At 42.6% G+C, this 18,907-nt stretch overlaps 1 protein-coding gene and 1 pseudogene across 4 annotated transcripts in view; one reads left to right on the top strand and one right to left on the bottom strand.

Moving 5' to 3' along the window:
• Window positions 1-18,907, bottom strand: part of NUMA1 (nuclear mitotic apparatus protein 1) — an 82,597-nt gene that overhangs the window by 55,280 nt on the left and 8,410 nt on the right. For all 4 annotated transcript variants that reach the window (XM_074400980.1, XM_074400979.1, XM_010334286.3 and 1 more), the window contains exon 2: window positions 14,393-14,462. The gene's annotated coding sequence lies outside the window, so the exon portion shown is untranslated. The remainder of the gene's footprint in view (window positions 1-14,392; window positions 14,463-18,907) is intronic.
• LOC101029320 (large ribosomal subunit protein eL8 pseudogene) lies at window positions 6,307-7,178 on the top strand (annotated as a pseudogene).

The raw sequence follows: 18,907 nt of genomic DNA, 5'->3' as shown, positions 1-18,907 counted from the left end.
TATATTTACTCAATTTCTCAAACAGTACCTATATATAGGATATCTACCAGTTATATAAGAATGTACAAAATCCTTGCACACTCAAATAACGTATCTACCCAATTGTCCCAATCCAGAACGTCTTAGTGATATGAATGAATCTAACAGGATTGGAAGTAAGGGAAGCCCAGGAAAGGGCCAAGGTTTTTGTTAATGAAAACAAAAATGGCACTGAAAATGGAACTACCCTACATAATCAATGATGAGATATCTCAATTTCAGAGACAACAAAATGTGAAAAAAAATGGCCAGTGACAACCAAAAGATATTATCAATTGTAAAATACATCCCAATTTCAGTATTAAAATGTAAAAAAAAAAAAAGCAAAAACCAAAACATTTTAAAACAAATGAAATATAATATTCTAATCTCAAAGGTGGCTCAATTGTGGGTTAAGAGATTTGTGAAGCCAGGCGCGGTGGCTCAAGCCTGTAATCCCAGCACTTTGGGAAGCCGAGGCAGGTGGATCACGAGGTCGAGAGATAGAGACCATCCTGGTCAACATGGTGAAACCCCGTCTCTACTAAAAATACTAAAAATTAGCTGGGCATGGTGGCACATGCCTGTAATCCCAGCTACTCAGGCAGCTGAGGCAGGAGAATTGCCTGAACCCAGGAGGCAGAGGTTGCGGTGAGCCGAGATCGCGCCATTGCACTCCAGCCTGGTTAACAAGAGCAAAACTCTGTCTCAAAAAAAAAAAAAAAAAAAAAAAAGATTCGTGAAGCACATCTCCTTGTACCAGCTCTTTGTTTGAGAGAGGAGGACACTAAAGCCTTCATTTATTAAATAACCTTCTTAAATTAAAGCTCACACATCAGAAAGTTGATAACTACCACTACAAAGCTGGTTCCTTGACTGCTTGTTTTCTTGCCACTACCCAGGTGCCTCCTTTAAATCCAAAAGATTTACATATTAATTCCAAATTACAACTCTATTTTGACTTTAATATTTTTTAAATTAACTCTAAAAAATAATAAAAGTTAACCTTTAAAAATCAATTACACCCAGGCACAGTGGCTCACGCCTATAATCCCAATACTTTGAGACACTGAGGCGGGCAGATCACTTGAGGTCAGGAGTTCTAGACCCGCCTGGCCAACATGGCGAAACCCCATCTGTACTAAAAACACAAAAATCAGTTGGGCGTGGTGGTGGGCACCTGTATTCCCAGCTACTTGGGAGGCTGAGGCATGAGAATCGCTTGAACCCAGGAGGTGGAGATTGTAGTGAGCCGAGATCACACCACTGCACTCTGGCCTGGACAACAGAGCAAGATTCCATCTCAAAAAAAAAAAAAATCAATTAAGATGAAACAATGCTTAGGAAACTTCATTTCTTGCTTATACAAGTTGGTTTTTCTAGTTCTTCAAAACCAATGAAGCAATACAAAGTTAGATAAAAGACAAAAAAGACTAAAATAGTAATCTCCCAGCCCCTTTCCATTTCTCTCCAAGGCCCTCTACAAGATTAGAAATCGTAACGAATTTTTGTGCCCCCAAAAAACATAAATACAAATATATTAGGAAGGGTTTTGTTGGTCTCTGTTTTTAGAAAACTAGGTTTACACTTTACACATTGCTCTGCAACTTAACTAATAATGTTATCAACATCTTCCCAAGCATAAGTAACTAAAATTCTTTTTTTTTTTTTTTTTTTTTTTGAGACAGAGTTTCACTCTTGTTACCCAGGCTGGAATGCAATGGCGCGATCTCGGCTCACCGCAACCTCCACTTCCTGGGTTCAGGCAATTCTCCTGCCTCAGCTGCCTGAGTAGCTGGGATTACAGGCACGCGCCACCATGCCCAGCTAATTTTTTGTATTTTTAGTAGAGACGGGATTTCACCATGTTGACCAGGATGGTCTCGATCTCTTGACCTCATGATCCACCCGCCTCGGCCTCCCAAAGTGCTGGGATTACAGGCTTGAGCCATCGCACCCGGCCAGTAACTAAAATTCTAACTCATACTTTTTTTTTTTCTTTTTTTGAGACGGAGTTTCGCTCTTGTTACCCAGGCTGGAGTGCAATGGCGCGATGTCGGCTCACCGCAAACTCCGCCTCCCGGGCTCAGACAATTCTCCTGCCTCAGCCTCCTAAGTAGCTGGGATTACAGGCATGCGCCACCACGCCCAGCTAGTTTTTTTATTTTTAGTAAAGATGGGGTTTCACCATGTTGACCAGGATGGTCTCGATCTCTCGACCTCGTGATCCACCCGCCTCCGCCTCCCAAAGTGCTGGGATTACAGGCTTGAGCCACCGCGCCTGGCCTACTCATACTTTTAAAAAGCTACATAAAAGTCCACGTAAGGAATATACCATAATATGTTCACATATTTATTTTCAATGTTACCATTTCAAACAATACTGCAATGAGTATCCTTAACATTATTTCAAGTGAAAGAAAAAAACTATTTCTACACACATACTTTCCTTGTTGTCTCATGTTTTGATTACTACCTGTCTTATCATCATCCCTACTCCCTTGCTCAGAGAATTATCCTCAGGGTCCAGTGTGATGACAGAGAGCAAAGTAATTTGGAGTATGTCAAGACAAGACATGTGATAGTTACTGTTGGTAAATTGGAAATGGCCTGTCTCGGCTGCCTCTCCCAGTCACTTGCACATGCTATCCCCCCCTCCTCCTCTTGCATGTGCTCCCTGTTCTGGTCTCAGCAGCTTCTTCCAACTCAACTGATGTGAGCAGAGCTGGCTACTTTGTCACACTCCTGACCCTGGCAAGTGCAGACAGGCCCAGGAGCTCTCCAAACAATTGGGAAGGAGAAAAGAATACATTATTACTGTGAAATAATATAATACAGAAGTATCTAGAGTAAAATATAAAACTCCCTCTTCATTAAGCCTCAACCTATATTTGCCAATGGCACTCCCCACCTCAGAACTGACCACTGTTAGTACCTTTCAGATTTTTCCTAACCGTGTACACACACACGTATATATTCACATACAGGTAGGTGTGTTTGGTCTATATACCTGTAATCCTACCATATAATATGTTCTGAAACTTGCCCTTCTCACTTAAAAATTTTTCTGACAGGCCGGGCGCGGTGGCTCAAGCCTGTAATCCCAGCACTTTGGGAGGCCGAGGCGGGTGGATCACGAGGTCGAGAGATCGAGACCATCCTGGTCAACGTGGTGAAACCCTATCTCTACTAAAAATACAAAAAAAAAAGTAGCTGGGCATGGTGGCGCTTGCCTGTAATCCCAGCTACTCAGGAGGCTGAGGCAGGAGAATTGCTTGAACCCAGGAGGCGGAGATTGCGGTGAGCCGAGATCGCGCCATTGCACTCCAGCCTGGGTAACAAGGGCGAAACTCCGTCTCAAAAAAAAAAAAAAAAATTTCTCTGACATATTTCCATATCAACATATAATAGATTCCTCATATTTTTAATTAATTAATTTCTTTTTGGGACATGGTCTCACTCTGTCACCAAGGCTGGAGTATAGTAGTGCCATCATGGCTCACTGCAACCTTGACCACTTGGGCTCAGGTGATCCTCCCACCTCAGCCTCCCGGTGGCTGGAACTACAGGTGTGCACCATCATACCTGGCTAAATTTTTATATTTTTTGTAGAGATAGGGTTTCACCATGTTGCCCAAGCTGTTCTCAAACTCATAGGCTCAAACAATCTGGCTACCTAGGCCTCCCAAAGTGTTGGGATTACAGGTGTGAGCCACCATGCCTGTTAATTCCTTACACTTTTAAAAGCTTTAAAAAAAATCCTGTGGTAAGGATGTGCTACAACTTTGTTTTCCCGTTTTGCTATATCTGGATATTTAGGTCATTCACAGTGTTTTGCTATGTCAAAGAATGCTGCATTGATAATACTGGCAGCACATCTCTAATTTTACACACAAGTTAATATTTCTCTAGGATATATATCTATAATTAGAACTGATGGGATGAAAAGCTTGTGTATTTTAAATGTCAACAGATATTCCCAAAGTACCATCTAAAACTGTGTACTAGTTTATAGTCTCACCAACAGGATAAAAATTCCCATCAACACCCTTCTACCAACATATTTTATCAGTATATAAGATAGAATATGTTATTGTTTTAATTTATATCTTATTTCCAGAAAAGTTAAACATCTCCTCATATGTGCAACTGCTCATTCTTATTTCTTATGAAAGGTATTACCATTTTGATTTTAAACATGAGGGTTCAGAGATGCTCGAGTGACACAACCAGTAAGTAACAGACATCAGTGCTGTTTTTTAAATATTTCTCATCAAAACTAGGCCTCTTTCTGTCAAGTGTGTTCCCCCCACCAGCAGCCAGCAAACTATGGCCTGTAAATTAGCAGCCCATATTGTGTAAATCAAGTTTTACTAGAACATAGCCACGCCCATTCGTTTAAGTATTGTCTATGGCTGCTTTTGTTCTCTAATGGCAGAAGTGAGTAGTTACAACCACACGGTCTGCAAAGTCTAACATATTTACTACCCAGGTCTAAACAGAAACAATAACCTGGCTGGGCAGAGTAACTCACACTTGTAATCCCAGTACTTTGAGAGGCCAAAGTGGGTGGATTGCTTGAGCCCAGGAGTTCAAGAGCAGCCTGTGCAACATGGCAAGACTCCTTCTCTACAAAATTACAAAAATAGCCGGTCATGGTGGCACGCACCTGTAGTCCCAGATACTCAGGAGGTTGAGGTGGGAAGACTGCTTGAGCTTGGGAGGTTAAGGCTACGGTGAGCCGTCATTGAGCCACTGCATTCCAGCCTGGGAGACGGAGGGCAAACTCCGTGTCAAAAAAGCAAAAAATGAAAAAATAAAGAGTTAACACTTAAAGAAAAGCTCAAATCTGGGCACGGTGGCTCGTGCCTGCAATACTAGTAGTTTGGAAGGCCAAGAGAGACCCCATCTCTACAAAAAATAAAAATAAGTAAAAATTAGCCAGGCACAGTGGTGTGTCCCTGTAGTTTCAGCTACTTGGGAGGCTGAGGCAGGAGGACCCCTTGAACCAAGGAGTTCAAGGTTGCAGTGAGCTACGGTCACACCACTGCACTCCAAAACTTGGGTGACAGAGCAAGACCCTGTTTCAAAACAAAAAAATAAAAGCTTCCCAGAGAGAATTAGTTACGGTCTAACTGGCTACAGCCACAGCATAGCTATGTTACAGTGTGTGGCTCATTTTCAAATAAACTTATATGCATTATAGGTCTGGTATACAATCCAAAAGGAAAGAGCCTAAAACACTCAAACGAAGTCAAAAGACCTATCTTTACTTATGGTTTGCAACATCAAAAGATTTCCTATGCACTATTCTTCTTCCTCCTTGTTTCTTCTTTTGGAGACAGAACCTCATTCTGTTGCCCAGGCTGGAATGCAGTGGTACAATCACAGCTTACCACAGCCTCAACCTCCCAGGCTCAAGCGATCTTCCTTTCTCAGACTCCTGAGTAGCTGGGACTACAGACATGTGCCACCACACCTGGCTAATTTTTGTACATTTTGTAGAGACAGGACCTCTCCATGTTTCCCAGGCTCATCTCAAACTCCTGGGCTCAAGCTATCCTTCTGCCTCTGCCTCCCCAAGTGCTGGGATTACAAGCATGAGCCATCATGCCTGGCCCCTTATTTCATTTCGCCTAATGGGAAACAAATAAATCTGGTTCCCACTGTCCTTCCATGATTTTGACAATGTAGTTCCCGCCCACACACCATGGTGATAATACAAAACCACAGCAAGCCTCACTATGTCTGCTGCTAATCACCCCCAACACACACACATACACACACCACACCACCACACACCACACACCACAGGTGTCTCCTTCCCTTTTACTAGCAGAAGATTTGCTAGGAAGCAGCTGAACATTTCTAGCCAACTGCTAAGAGCTAGGGCCCCTGACCATTGTGGGAAAGGAAGGCCAATTCTCCCCTCTAGATTATACCCTTCTGAAGATCCTGGCCATGAAAGAAGTCATTTCTCCAGAGAATTTAAGCCATTAGGATCCTGTAGGGCACACAGGGAAGGTGCCATCCTCCCCATTTCATAAGTGGAGGAATTCAGCGTAACTTTTTTCATTTCCTCTGACTTCAAAAGATCATTTTAGGTAATAGGTTCATTCAGGTAATAATATCAGTGATCTTTTCAATTTCTCCTTCTATCCACTTACAAATTTTCATTTACAAAACAATAGTAAGAAAAAAAAAAGGTATCATACTCTCCAGGAAATTTAACTTAAATCTAGAATTTTGAATGAGAAATTAATAAAGAACAGTGCATTTTAGCTTCCCGCCGACCAAGATGCCAAAAGGAGAGAAGGCCAAGGGGAAGAAGATGGCTCCGGGCCCTGCTGTTGTGAAGAAGCAGGAGGCCGAGAAAGTGGCGAATCCCCTGTTTGAGCACAGGCCGAAGAATTTCGGTATTGGAGGGGACATCCAACCGAAAAGAGACCTCACCCGCTTTGTTAAATGGCCCCGCTGTGTCAGGTTGCAGCGGCAGAGAGCCATCCTATATAAGCGGCTGAAAGTGCCTCCTGCCATCAACCAGTTCACCCAGGCCCTGGACCGCCAAACAGCTATTGAGATGTTAAAGCTGGCCCAGAAGTATAGGCCCGAGAGGCGGCAAGAAAAGCAGCAGAGGCTGTTGGCCCGTGCCGAGAAGAAAGCTGCTGGCAAAGGGGACGTCCCCACCAAGAGACCACCTGTACTTCGATCGGGAATTAATACAGTCACTTCCTTGATTGAAAACAAGAAAGCCCAGCTGGTGGTGACTGCACACGACACGGATCCCATCGAGCTGGTGGTCTTCTTGCCTGCCCTGTGTCAGAAAATGGGAGTCCCTTATTGCATCATCAAGGGGAAGGCAAGACTGGGACGTCTAGTCCACAGGAAGACCTGCACCACTGTTGCATTCACCCAAGTTAATGAGGAAGACAGAAGCGCCTTGGCCAAGGTGGTGGAAGCTGTCAGGACAAACAGTGACAGATATGAGGAGATACGCCGACACTGGGGAGGCAAAGTCCTGGGTCCCAAGTCTGTGGCTCACATCGCCAGGCCTGGAAAAAGCAAAGGCCAAAGAACTTGAAAGTGATTCGGGGTGAAATGTACATAGTAGAGTTTGCTGTAAATAAAAATAATTTAAACGATAAAAAAAAATAAAATAAAATAAAGAACAGTGCATTTTATTATGCAAATAAACAGGCATCAAGTGATTCTCTGGATAGGAATTTGGCTATCTTAATGCCTATAATCCCAGTACTTTGGGAGGCTGAGGTGGGCAGATCACCTGAGGTCAGGAGTTCGAGACCAGCCTGACCAACATGGAGAAACCCCGTCTCTACTAAAAATACAAAATTAGCCGGGGGTAGTGGCGCGTGCCTGTAATCCCAGCTATTCAGGAGGCTGAGGCAGGAGAATTGCTTGAACCCAGGAGGCGGGAGTTGCAGTGAGCCAAGATGGCACCACTGCACTCCAGCCTGGGTGACAGAGCGAAACTCATTCCAAAAAAAAAAAAAAAAGGCCAGGCAAGGTGGCTCACGCCTGTAATCCCAGCACTTTGGGAGGCTGAGGCAGGCAGATCATGAGGTCAGGAGTTAAAGACCAGTCTGGTCAACATAGTGAAATCCCGTCTCTACTAAAAATACAAAAATTAGCTGGATGTGGTGGCATGCTCCTGTAATCTCAGCTCTTGGGAGGCTGAGACAGAAGAGTTGCTTGAACCTCAGAGGCAGAGGTTGCAGTGAGCCAAGACCGAGCCACTGCATTCCAGCCTGGGCAACACAGCAAGACTCCATCTCAAAAATAAAATAAAAGAAAAGAATTAAAAACAAAACTCATGGTCTTTCATCAAATAATGCCAATCATAGAAATAAAAGTTTAGGAAATAATCTTAACTACAAAGAATATATGGGCATTAATAGAATTATTTATCATTCTGAAAAACTGAAGAAAATAAATTATGACATGAACATACATATGACAAGATCTTATGCAGTCACTTAAAATGTTTTAAGTAAGTGTGGCTGGGTACAGTGGCTCACACCTATAATCCCAGCACTTGGAAGGCTGAGGTGAGAGGATTGCTTAAGCCCAGGAGTTCAAGAGCAGCCTAGGCAACATAGGGAGACTCCATGTCTACAACAAATTAAAAAATTACCTGGGCACGATGGCATGTGCCTATAGTCCCAGTTACTTGGGAAGCTAAAGCGGGAAGATCACTTGAGCCTAGGACATCAAGGTTGCAGTGAGCTAGGATTGCAACTATACCACTGCACTCCAGCCTGAGTGGCAGAGCAAGACCCTGTCTCTGGGAAAAAAAAAAAGTTTTAAATAATTTTAATGACATGGGGAAATACTCAAGACAGGTTAAATTTAAAAAGCAGGATATAGGCTGGGTGAAGTGACACATGCCTGTAATCTCAGCACTTTGGGAGGCGAAGGCAGGTGGATCACTTGAGCTCAGGAGTTCAAGACCAGCCTGGGCAACATGGTGAAACCCTGTCTCTACAAAAAATACAAAAATTAGGGACTCCATGTTTGGATCCCCTTCTATGAACACTCCCTTCACGTTAGCTGTCTTTCTCTCTCTTGGATTTCCCCTCTGAGGTCCCCTTCCACACTCTCTTGTGGAAGCCTGTCTTCCCTTCCTAAGCTCCATCTCTCTCTATTCCCTTCCACTCAGTGTGGAAGCTGCTTTTCTCTCCTGGATTCCCTCTTTCTGGATTCTCTCACTCAGGGTGAGAACTGGCTGTTTCTCTCTCCTCCTTTTTCTCTAAATAAAATAATATAAAAAATACAAAAATTAGCCAGGTATGGTGGCATGCACTTGTAGTCCCAGCTACTTAGGAGACTGAGGTAGGAGGATCACTTGAGCCCAGAAGGTTGAGGCTGCAGTAAGCTGTGATCACACCACTGGACTCAAGCCTGGGTGGCAGAGTGAGACCCTGTCTCAAAAAAAAGAAAAGAAAAAAAAGGGCAGGATGAAACTATTATGGTATGGCCCCATTTAAAAAACTATACATCCAAATATTTATAGGCAGATAGATATATCATACACACATCTATCCCTCTCCCCACATTCTTGTGACTTATATGTGTACGTATACTTGTAAGGAAGTATACCAAATAATGTTCATTTCTGAATTGTGGAATTACGGGTGACTTTTACTTTCTCCCTTAACACATTATTTTTCATGTTTTCCAAGCAGTACCATCATATACAATTAGGAAAAAAGTTAGTTTCATATTATTTAATATAGTAATCTACTTGTATGTATGTATCATAAGTAACCAAAAATGTAGACAAAAACTTATGCATAATCATGTTCATGTAAAGATACACAAAAAACTATTAATAAATAATGGTTACTTCTGCAGAGAAGGATTAGGGTAAAGACTTATTTGGGGACTCATTTGTTATATCTATTACAAAAATGATTTGAAAAAAAATTCCATTATTATTTTAAAACCTGAAAGCATATAACAATTCTATATGATAGACTATTATGCAGCCATTACAAATATCTATGAAGAGTACATAAAAGTTTACATAATGAAAAAAATGGTAAATGGGGGGAAAAGCAGAATATAAAATTTTAGGTAATATATGATCTGGGAACTGCAAAACCAGAAATATGCAAGCACAAAATACTGAAAGAAAATACACTAATATGAGAACAGTAGTTTTCTCCAGATAACGGGATTAAGGGTGATTTTTGTTTTCTTCCTTATACTTCTTTGTGTTTTTCACATGTCCTTGAATGAGTATATACTATTTTTCAATCAGGCTCAAAAAAATGTTTTTGGTTTCTGCCCTATAATGAAAAGCCTGCTCCTTGTGAGAAATTTTACCCAAAAAGGATTATCAGTAGTAAGCAATCCGCTAGCAAAAAGACTGTTCATAATGTATATGCTTAGAAAATCATCTTTGGTGGGTAGTGAGCTCAGTTTAAAGGGACACAGCTCTGACCACTTCCTGCCTTCTTGCTTTTGGAGCTGTTCTGGTAAATGCAACTGAGGAATCAAGTCCCCAAACGTGAGATGCCTGACAAACTTTATACTGTACTATAAGAACCAGGACCACCACCTTCTCTCAACCTAAATTATAAGACTTTACACTTTAGAATAGATCAAGACCTAAATAACAGATTGGGTCATGTTAGTCTGTAAATCAAAAACACTTAATAGCTAATTCCATGAAGAATAAAATCCAAATCTCTTAGCATGATACTTAAGGTTCTCTAAGATCCAACCCTTAAATTTCCTTCCCAGCCTCATCTCAAGTTCATTCCCTAAAATATCCTTTATCTCAGGCACATTTTCCCCACACATGCCAGGCATTTTCCAGGCTCTGTGCCTTTGCCCATGGTGTGACCTCCACGAAATGCCCTGTCTCCTGAACCTACTGAATTCCTATTCCTTGAACTCCTATTCCTCCTTTACAACCTCGCTCAAATGCGTTCTCCCTTCAGAAGCTCTCCTTATAGCCCCCACAATCAGGAACAATTGTTCTTTCCTTTATGTGCTCCCATATTGCTTGTTGCTCTACAAACTTAATTTTAATCCTCCCTGGGTGGATGCTAACTATAATACTTTGTTTCATTTTACTAAACTCCTAGAGGGCAGAAACCATTTTAAAATCATTTCCTCTCCAGCACATTGCTTGCACACAGTAGGTACTAAATATGCTGCCTGACTAAATGACAGCCAATTGGCCCTAATCTGAATTCTTTCAGTGGCACAGCCAGGGATGGCAAATTGTCAAAGAGGCTAGTCCCTCTAATTTCAAGTCATACATGTAGCATGAGTGACCAGCAGAAAATGTTAAGGGCCTGCCACTTTAAGAGGACTGGCAAGCTGACTGTATTTACACAATTCTAATTAAAACTAAAGGGCACCCAGGGAAAGAAGAGAAATACGGAGATGAAGAGGTGTGGATTCTAGTTCACCTCCTCTTCTTGGTGAGCTTGCTAGGCACTAGGCTGGAAGATCTGGGCTACAAAGTAGCCTATTTTCTCTTTGGGATCACCTCTAGGATCTAAGTATTGAAAAGCAACTGATTAGGCCACTTGGTCCTCCAGCAACTGGCCCTGCTCTTGTGAATTAACTTCTAATTCTGGTTACTCAGGGCTTTTTCTCTAAATGAATCCCACTGTACCAAACATTAGGAGAATCCCTTTTTTTTTTTTTTTTTTTGAGACGGAGTTTCGCTCTTGTTACCCAGGCTGGAGTGCAATGGCGCGATCTCGGCTCACCGCAACCTCCGCCTCCTGGGTTCAGGCAATTCTCCTACCTCAGCCTCCTGAGCAGCTGGGATTACAGGCACACGCCACCATGCCCAGCTAATTTTTAGTATTTTTAGTAGAGACGGGGTTTCACCATGTTGACCAGGTTGGTCTCGATCTCTCGACCTCGTGATCCACCCGCCTCGGCCTCCCAAAGTGCTGGGATTACAGGCTTGAGCCACCGCGCCCGGCCAGGAGAATCCCTTTAAAGAAAGGCTTGAAATTAATAACAGCAGGAGCCGGGCGCGGTGGCTCAAGCCTGTAATCCCAGCACTTTGGGAGGCCGAGGCGGGTGGATCACGAGGTCGAGAGATCGAGACCATCCTGGTCAACATGGTGAAACCCCGTCTCTACTAAAAATACTAAAAATTAGCTGGGCATGGTGGCGTGTGCCTGTAATCCCAGCTACTCAGGAGGCTGAGGTAGGAGAATTGCCTGAACCCAGGAGGCGGAGGTTGCGGTGAGCCGAGATCGCGCCATTGCACTCCAGCCTGGGTAACAAGAGCGAAACTCCATCTAAAAAAAATAAATAAATAACAGCAGGAAACAAAGTCTCTCAATCACAATATCCACACTGTCCATTTTGATGAAATTCACCCCCAACTCCTTCAAACAATAGGTCCTACCAAGGAATGACTTCTCTCAGGACCAACATGTCCTGTGATTGTTTTTCAGGAGCAAGTTTCCAGTGCCTGATTCTCATTAAACAGCTACTAAATGTTTGATCACCCAGCTGTGACTGTAAGTAGAGAGTAAAGTCACTGTAATTTAGGAGGTAAAAAGGAAATTCTACTCCTACCCTGAGTCCAGTAGTCAAGCAGCTTAGAATAGGTATTTCCCCACCTCAAACCTCCTTAAGCTTATCTGATTTTCAGCTCTAGAATTTTTAGCATCTCTTAATTCTTTCAATATAAAAATGAGGAAAACAATGTTTAGAGTAAGAAAGAATTGCAAATGATTATACAGTAACTTAGTGACAGAATCTTTGGACCAGGCTGTCTAACACCTCATTTTACTGATGAGTTTTCAAGACCACCATTTCCAGGAACAGATTACCATAATACAATCAGTTTAATTTGTATATATTCAATATAACAGCCTCTATGCTTGACCTCCTCACCATCTTTCTGCCTACCTTTTTTCAAACACAACTACTAACAACAACAACAGCAAAAATCAACATAGTGATTTAATACATTATTTCTCCCTAGAAAAGACTGGAAGACTGGAGCTATCAAACCATCTGCTTCAGCCTCACCACGTGGGATTCATCTTGATTATTTTGGTGTGCTGGCAGGCAGTGGCTGCCATGGCCTGAAGAACTCTTCCAACTCTGTCTGTGGGTCTTCTGGAGATGGGACTGCAATGGCTCTTCAGCTGCAGTTTCCTATATAGCAACATGTTTCAACTCTTTTCAGTCCTCAACATACTTACGATTTGGGAGGAATACCAGAAGAAAGACCAATTTTTGGGCACGGTGGCTTACACCTCTAATTGGGAAGCCACGATGGGTGGATCACTTGAGGTCCGGAGTTCAAGACCAGCCTGACAAATAGGGTGAAACCCCGTCTCTACTACAAAAAATTAGCTGGGCATGGACGCCTGCGCCTGTAATCACAGCTACTAGGGAGGCTGGGGCAGGAGAATAGCTTGAACCTACAAGGTAGAGGCTGCAGTGAGCTGAGATCCCGCCATTGCCCTCCAGCCTGGGTGACAGAACGAGACCCTGTCTAAAAAAAGAAAGGCCGGTTTTCTCCACTATCTAGTCACCCTGACCTACAAACAAGCATATGCACAGTCCCTGGAAAGGTAGTGACTTGTTTTCCAACAAACATTTCTAATTTTCAAATCTTATATTCAAAGGAAAACTGCAATCAAATACTCTCCTTAGGAAGCCATTTACTGGCCAGGCGTGGTGGCTCACGCCTGTAATCCAAGCACTTTGGAGGCCAAGGAGGGTGGATCACCTGAGGTCAGGAGTTCAAGACCAGCCTGACCAACATGGTGAAACCCCATCTTTAAAAAAATAAAATAAAAAGGAAGCCATTTACTTATGCTAACATAACATTCCTTTGGAAGCTGCCTTTAAAGTCTACTCCATGTGACACACGCAGAAAAATCTGGTGTTACTGTTTTACAGTCACACCTCATTCTTCACCAAAAAAGGTATTGCCTTGTATGATTCTTTGGCTCACAGCATCCTCTGGCTGTTTCCAAAAATTGAATCTACCAAGCCATGTGTGAAGATTTGCTACCTCTAAGGACATTCAAAAGATTGGCTCAGAGGTCAAAAATGTTCTGAGCACTGACACCATCACCAAAGGAAATGTAAAGGCTGAGAACACAATTACTTTGAAAGGGTCAAACCTATAAACATTATAATTGTCCCATAATTACAATCAAGGGGGCAAGACATGTACAATATCTGTCACATGTGTTCAACTATTACATTACTTTCTAATTATATGTTATGTAATGGCAAATTTTGACCCTGAAGAAATCTTCAAGATCATATAATCCAAACTGTCCCTTTTTACATATGAGAAAAGTTCAGTCCACTGAGGTTAGGCAATTTGTCCCCGGTCACACAGCTGATTAGCAACAGTCAGGATGAGAAACCCAGACACCCTAACTCCCAGCATAATGCACCCACACATACTTATGCATACAGCTCCTCCTCCCCTGCTTCTCACTTCCTTCATCCCCTTGGTCAAAAGGGACAGAAGTAACTTGGGACACTAAAGCACACCAAGAATGGTTCTGAAACCCAGTAGCTGAGTAATGATGGCTTAAAGACCAGGACCTCTCTGCAGTGGCCTCAATGGCCAATGTTTAGTGTCTGGCTCACAAGAGTTCTGGATAATCTACCTCAGAGCAAGGGCCAATGAAAACCTCTGGACATTACCCTCCCACAGTTGGAAAAATACCTTTATTAAACCTCTCTGCTCTCTTCCTACAGTAACCTGTTTGCTTCAAATAATTGAAAGAAGGTCACTTTGAGGAACCTAGGTCATGGAAAAAGTAAATAGTAGATATCCTGCTCAGGACAAAGCTGACTTATGAAAAAGCAGAAGGCAGGAACCATTTTGACTTACCTCCTGGTAGAAGCCTCCACACACTAGAAGAGGGTGATCTCTGGCAGTCTGGTTTAGAATTAGTTTCCACCTAGGGAAGGGGCAAAGGGACAGGAATGCTTATTAATTCCCCTAACCCACCCAATCTTGGTCAGTACAGCCTCACATTATCCTGGGCAAGACAGCAAGCAGAAGGGAAGCCATGCAGGCCGCCAGGTCAATGGCGTGAGTAAGTGGCAGAGCAAGAAGAGTCACTGGGGCAGAAATTCTGGCCTTCCAGAATTTCTTGGCAAGACTGCCAAGCCACACCCACACTTGGTCAGCACTGTGAAGGCCCTGCCCTGTTAGGATTTCAGTCTCTAAGCCAGAAAGCTCCTTCCTCAGGAGGCTCCACACCACTCTCATTTTCAAGTGTCTCCCCCCACCCCCCCCACCCCCGCCCCGCTCAAAAACCTTCCAGTTTTCTTCTCCCTAAAGCATCACATCTAAATTCTTTGGCTTAACTTTCCAAATCCTCCATTGTATGACCTCAAGTCATTTATTCAACTTTATTTCCCACTATTCTACAGAATATACTTTGAATTGATCAAGTCAGTCTTCCCACTTCTCTGTGAATAAGCCAAGCTTTTCCTCATTTCCATGCCTTCAGTTATCCAGGAATGGTAAATTCAAACATCTTCAGGGGTCACACAGGTAACAGAAATAAATGATTCAGGCCAGGCACAGTGGCTCACACCAGTAATCCCAGAACTTTGGGAGGCCAAGGTGGGTGGATCACTTGAGCTCAGGAGTTTAAGACCAGCCTGGGCAACACAGTAAAACCCCATCTCTACAAAAATACAAAAATTAGCCAGGTATGGTGGTGTGCGCCTGAGTCCAAGCTACTTGGGAAGCTGCAGTGAGCTGAGACCATGCCACTGCACTCCAGCCTGGGTGACCGAGCAAAACCCCGTATCCAAAAAAAAAAAAGAAACGAATGATCTAGTGGGGCACATGGCAGAACTAGAGAATGCTGTACCCTCCTAAAGGCATTCAAATATTTTAATTCAAATACTTATGTAGTATTTCACTGTGAGCATCACGGTAACCTTTTAAATATTTATTAATACTCTATCTTGCAAAGGAAACTTCCCCAAGGTTAGACAGCTGGCAAAATGCTGGGCACAGTCCCTAGACCTGTCTGATGCCAAAACAAGAGCTCTATACTATTAGACTTCTAGCAGTACAAACACCATGGAAGATACAGAACCCTCAAAGTCACTTTTAATGATACACAACCTAATAGTAGGATGGGAAGCCCAAATCACAGCTTATCTAACCATATCCCAACTGCCTCCAATTCTGTCCATCTTTCAAACCCCATCTTTCTGCCAAAGTAATTCCAAGTTATTCCAACTAGTTATTCCAAGTCTTACTGAATTCCTTCTTCTGTAAATTCTTATAGGATTTATGGATTAGACAACCCAAATGACTGCTAAGTTATATACTGTCTTGCAAAATCAGATACTGCTTCTATGTATTTCTGAAATCTTAGTCTCATCAATCAAACTATTGCATCAATCTACATAGTTCTTCTACCAAAAATGCCTAACCTGAATCTAATCAAGAAACAATCAAACAAATCCAATTAAGAGACATTCTACTAACTAAACTCTTCAATAATGTTCACTGCTATCAACTTTGAACAGTTCAGATTAAAAAAGAACTATTCAAATTAAAGCAGACTAAAGATATGATAGCCATGACAACTAAGTGCATAAATGCATACATGATCCTTCAATGAATCCTGAATTTGTAAAAAGTCAATAAAAGACATCATTGGGAAAATATGAGAAATCTGAACAAGTATTATATATTAGATGTATTGAATCAATGTTAAGTTTCCTGTTAATAGTATTTTTTAGAAATACTTGCTGAAATAGGGATTAAATAACATGATATTACATCTGACAGTCAAAAAGATTGAGAAAATGAAGGATAAATAGAGAGCAATTGTGGCAAATGTTAATAGGAATAAGAGGTTTCTCCAAAACTCACACTGTCACACCACAGAAAAGCTAGAAAAGCAGGAAATCAAGGCAATTACCTCACTTCTCATTGAGACCATCACAGAAGTACCGGCACTGAACAAATGCCCACTCACAGGGCAGAATGCAGCTGCTGCTAACACACTGGTACCCAGTGGTAAGGTAGATGCAATGTGACCTCAGAGGACCAAGTGCTGAGGTCACATTGCATCCACCTTGCCACTGGGTACCCAAAACTCGACAACTTGCAAAACAAGTGTCTCTGAAATATATGCAGTCTTTCCTCCTCACCAGATAAACCAGTCCTCAGCTGCAATAAGGCAGAAGAAATCTGCAAGGCTGAATCACTGGCATTTCCTGTGCAAACTTCAAAGAAACTGGTCCTTTGGACAAAAAGGGAAGGCAACACAGCTGCCAATAGAAGCCTCAACCCAGGAGCATGCCATGCAATGCCTTCTCTCCCTTCTACAGTCATCAGATAGATCATTTTACTTCTGCCCAATGGCCCTTTATTAGGGTGACTGACCACCTAATGGTCAACCCTTTACCTTGGTTCTCTCCTCCCCTCAATGAGATCCAAAATACTGGCCTTTCCAGACAGCTTCTCCCCCAATTTGCCAGAGGAATAGTCAAAACTATTCCCTCAAAACCTCCACTAACTGGAGTAAAACATATAGTGCTGTGACATGGAATTTGCTTCTCAAACCTACCAGGTTTAGCCTTTTTACCAAAGACTTACAATGAAAACCTAGAAGGCCTGCTTGTCAAGCTTTGGAATTAAACTGTGAATGATAGAAAATACAATGTTTTGATGGCCAGGTGCGTTGGCTCACACCTGTAATCCCAGCACTTTGGGAGGCCAAGGTGGGTGGATCACCTGAGGTCAGGAGTTCGAGACCTGACCAACATGGAGAAACCCCATCTCTACTAAAAATACAAAATTATCCGGGTATGATGGCACACCCAGATACCAGCTACTTGGGAGGCTGAGGCAGGAGAATCACTTGAACCCGGGAGGTAAAAGTTGTGGTGAGTCGAGATAGCACCACTGCACTCCAGCCTGGGCAACAAGAGCAAAACTCTGTCTCAAAAACAAAACAAAACAAAATGTTTTTAGATTTAATCAGGCAGAAAGATCTTAATAGGTCTGATGTTACCAAAAATAAGAAACAAGTTAACAGGATTAAGTATAAAGTCCTGTATTTAGAATAAGAGAACCAAACCAATAATCACAGAACAGTAGAGACTGGTACAGAAGTCAAACTATTATAAAAAGGCTGCTTTAGGCCAGGCACAATGGCTCACACCTATAACCCCAGCACTTTGGGAGGTCAAGGTGGGAGGACTGCTTGAGCTCAGGTGTTCAAGACTACCCTGAGCAACACAGCAAGACCTTGCCTCTACTAAAAATAAAAAAAAATTAGCCGGGTGTGGTGGCACACATCTGTAGTCCCAACTACTTAGGAGGCTGAAGTGGGAGGATTGCTTGAGTCTGGGTGATCAAGGCTGCAGTGAGCTCAATCATGCCACTGTACTCCAGTCTGGGTGATAGAGTGAGACCCTGTCTCCAAAAAAAAAGTTGCCTACAGTGGGAGGTAGAGGAGAGGCCATTAAGTACATGCTCAGTAAACCATGAATCTGACAGAGCTACCCAAAACATCAGTGCAGTCTCAAGTTGCATTAGTAGAAGATGGCTCTATGCCCCATCTTTGAAGAGCAAAGTTAAAGAATCTGCAGAGGAAGAATGCCAATGACCATGGTGACAAGTCTAGAAGTATATAATTTCAAATGTGGAGGAAGAACTACACACGTTTAGCTAGGGGAGAACAAGAAAACTTTTTTCAAATATAGGCACAGCTGTCACAGATGAGGAGAAAGACTTATGAGCCCACTATAAGAATACAAAACTAGAACTAACAAGTGAAAGTTAACAAGATTGATTTTGGTTTGCCGTAGGGAAGAAATCTCAGCATGTTGTAGAGGTTCCGAATGTGGGATGTAGAACCCAGAATGCTTGGATTAGGATATCAACTCCACCATTTATAAACTTTGTGGCTTTCAGGAGATTATTTAATCTATCTATGCCTCAGTTGCCTTCTCTGTAAAAGAATAGTAATAATAGAACTTAGCTCATAGAGCTTTAAGAAGTAATTTATGGGCTGGGCGCGGTGGCTCAAGCCTGTAATCCCAGCACTTTGGGAGGCTGAGGTGGGTGGATCACGAGGTCAAGAGATCGAGACCATCCTGGTCAACATGGTGAAACCCTGTCTCTACTAAAAATACAAAAAAAAAAATTAGCTGGGCATGGTGGCACGTGCCTGTAATCCCAGCTACTCAGGAGGCTGAGGCAGGAGAATTGCCTGAGGCGGAGGTTGCAGTGAGCCGAGATTGCGCCATTGCGCCATTGCACTCCAGCCTGGGTAACAAGAGCGAAACTCCGTCTCAAAAAAAAAAAAAAAAGAAGTAGTAATTTATGGGGCCGGCCGTGCTGGCTCATGCTTGTAATCTC

Source organism: Saimiri boliviensis, chromosome 6 (assembly GCF_048565385.1).
Source record: "Saimiri boliviensis isolate mSaiBol1 chromosome 6, mSaiBol1.pri, whole genome shotgun sequence".
NCBI lineage: Eukaryota > Metazoa > Chordata > Mammalia > Primates > Cebidae > Saimiri > Saimiri boliviensis.
This window is presented reverse-complemented; position numbering and strand designations above follow the sequence as displayed.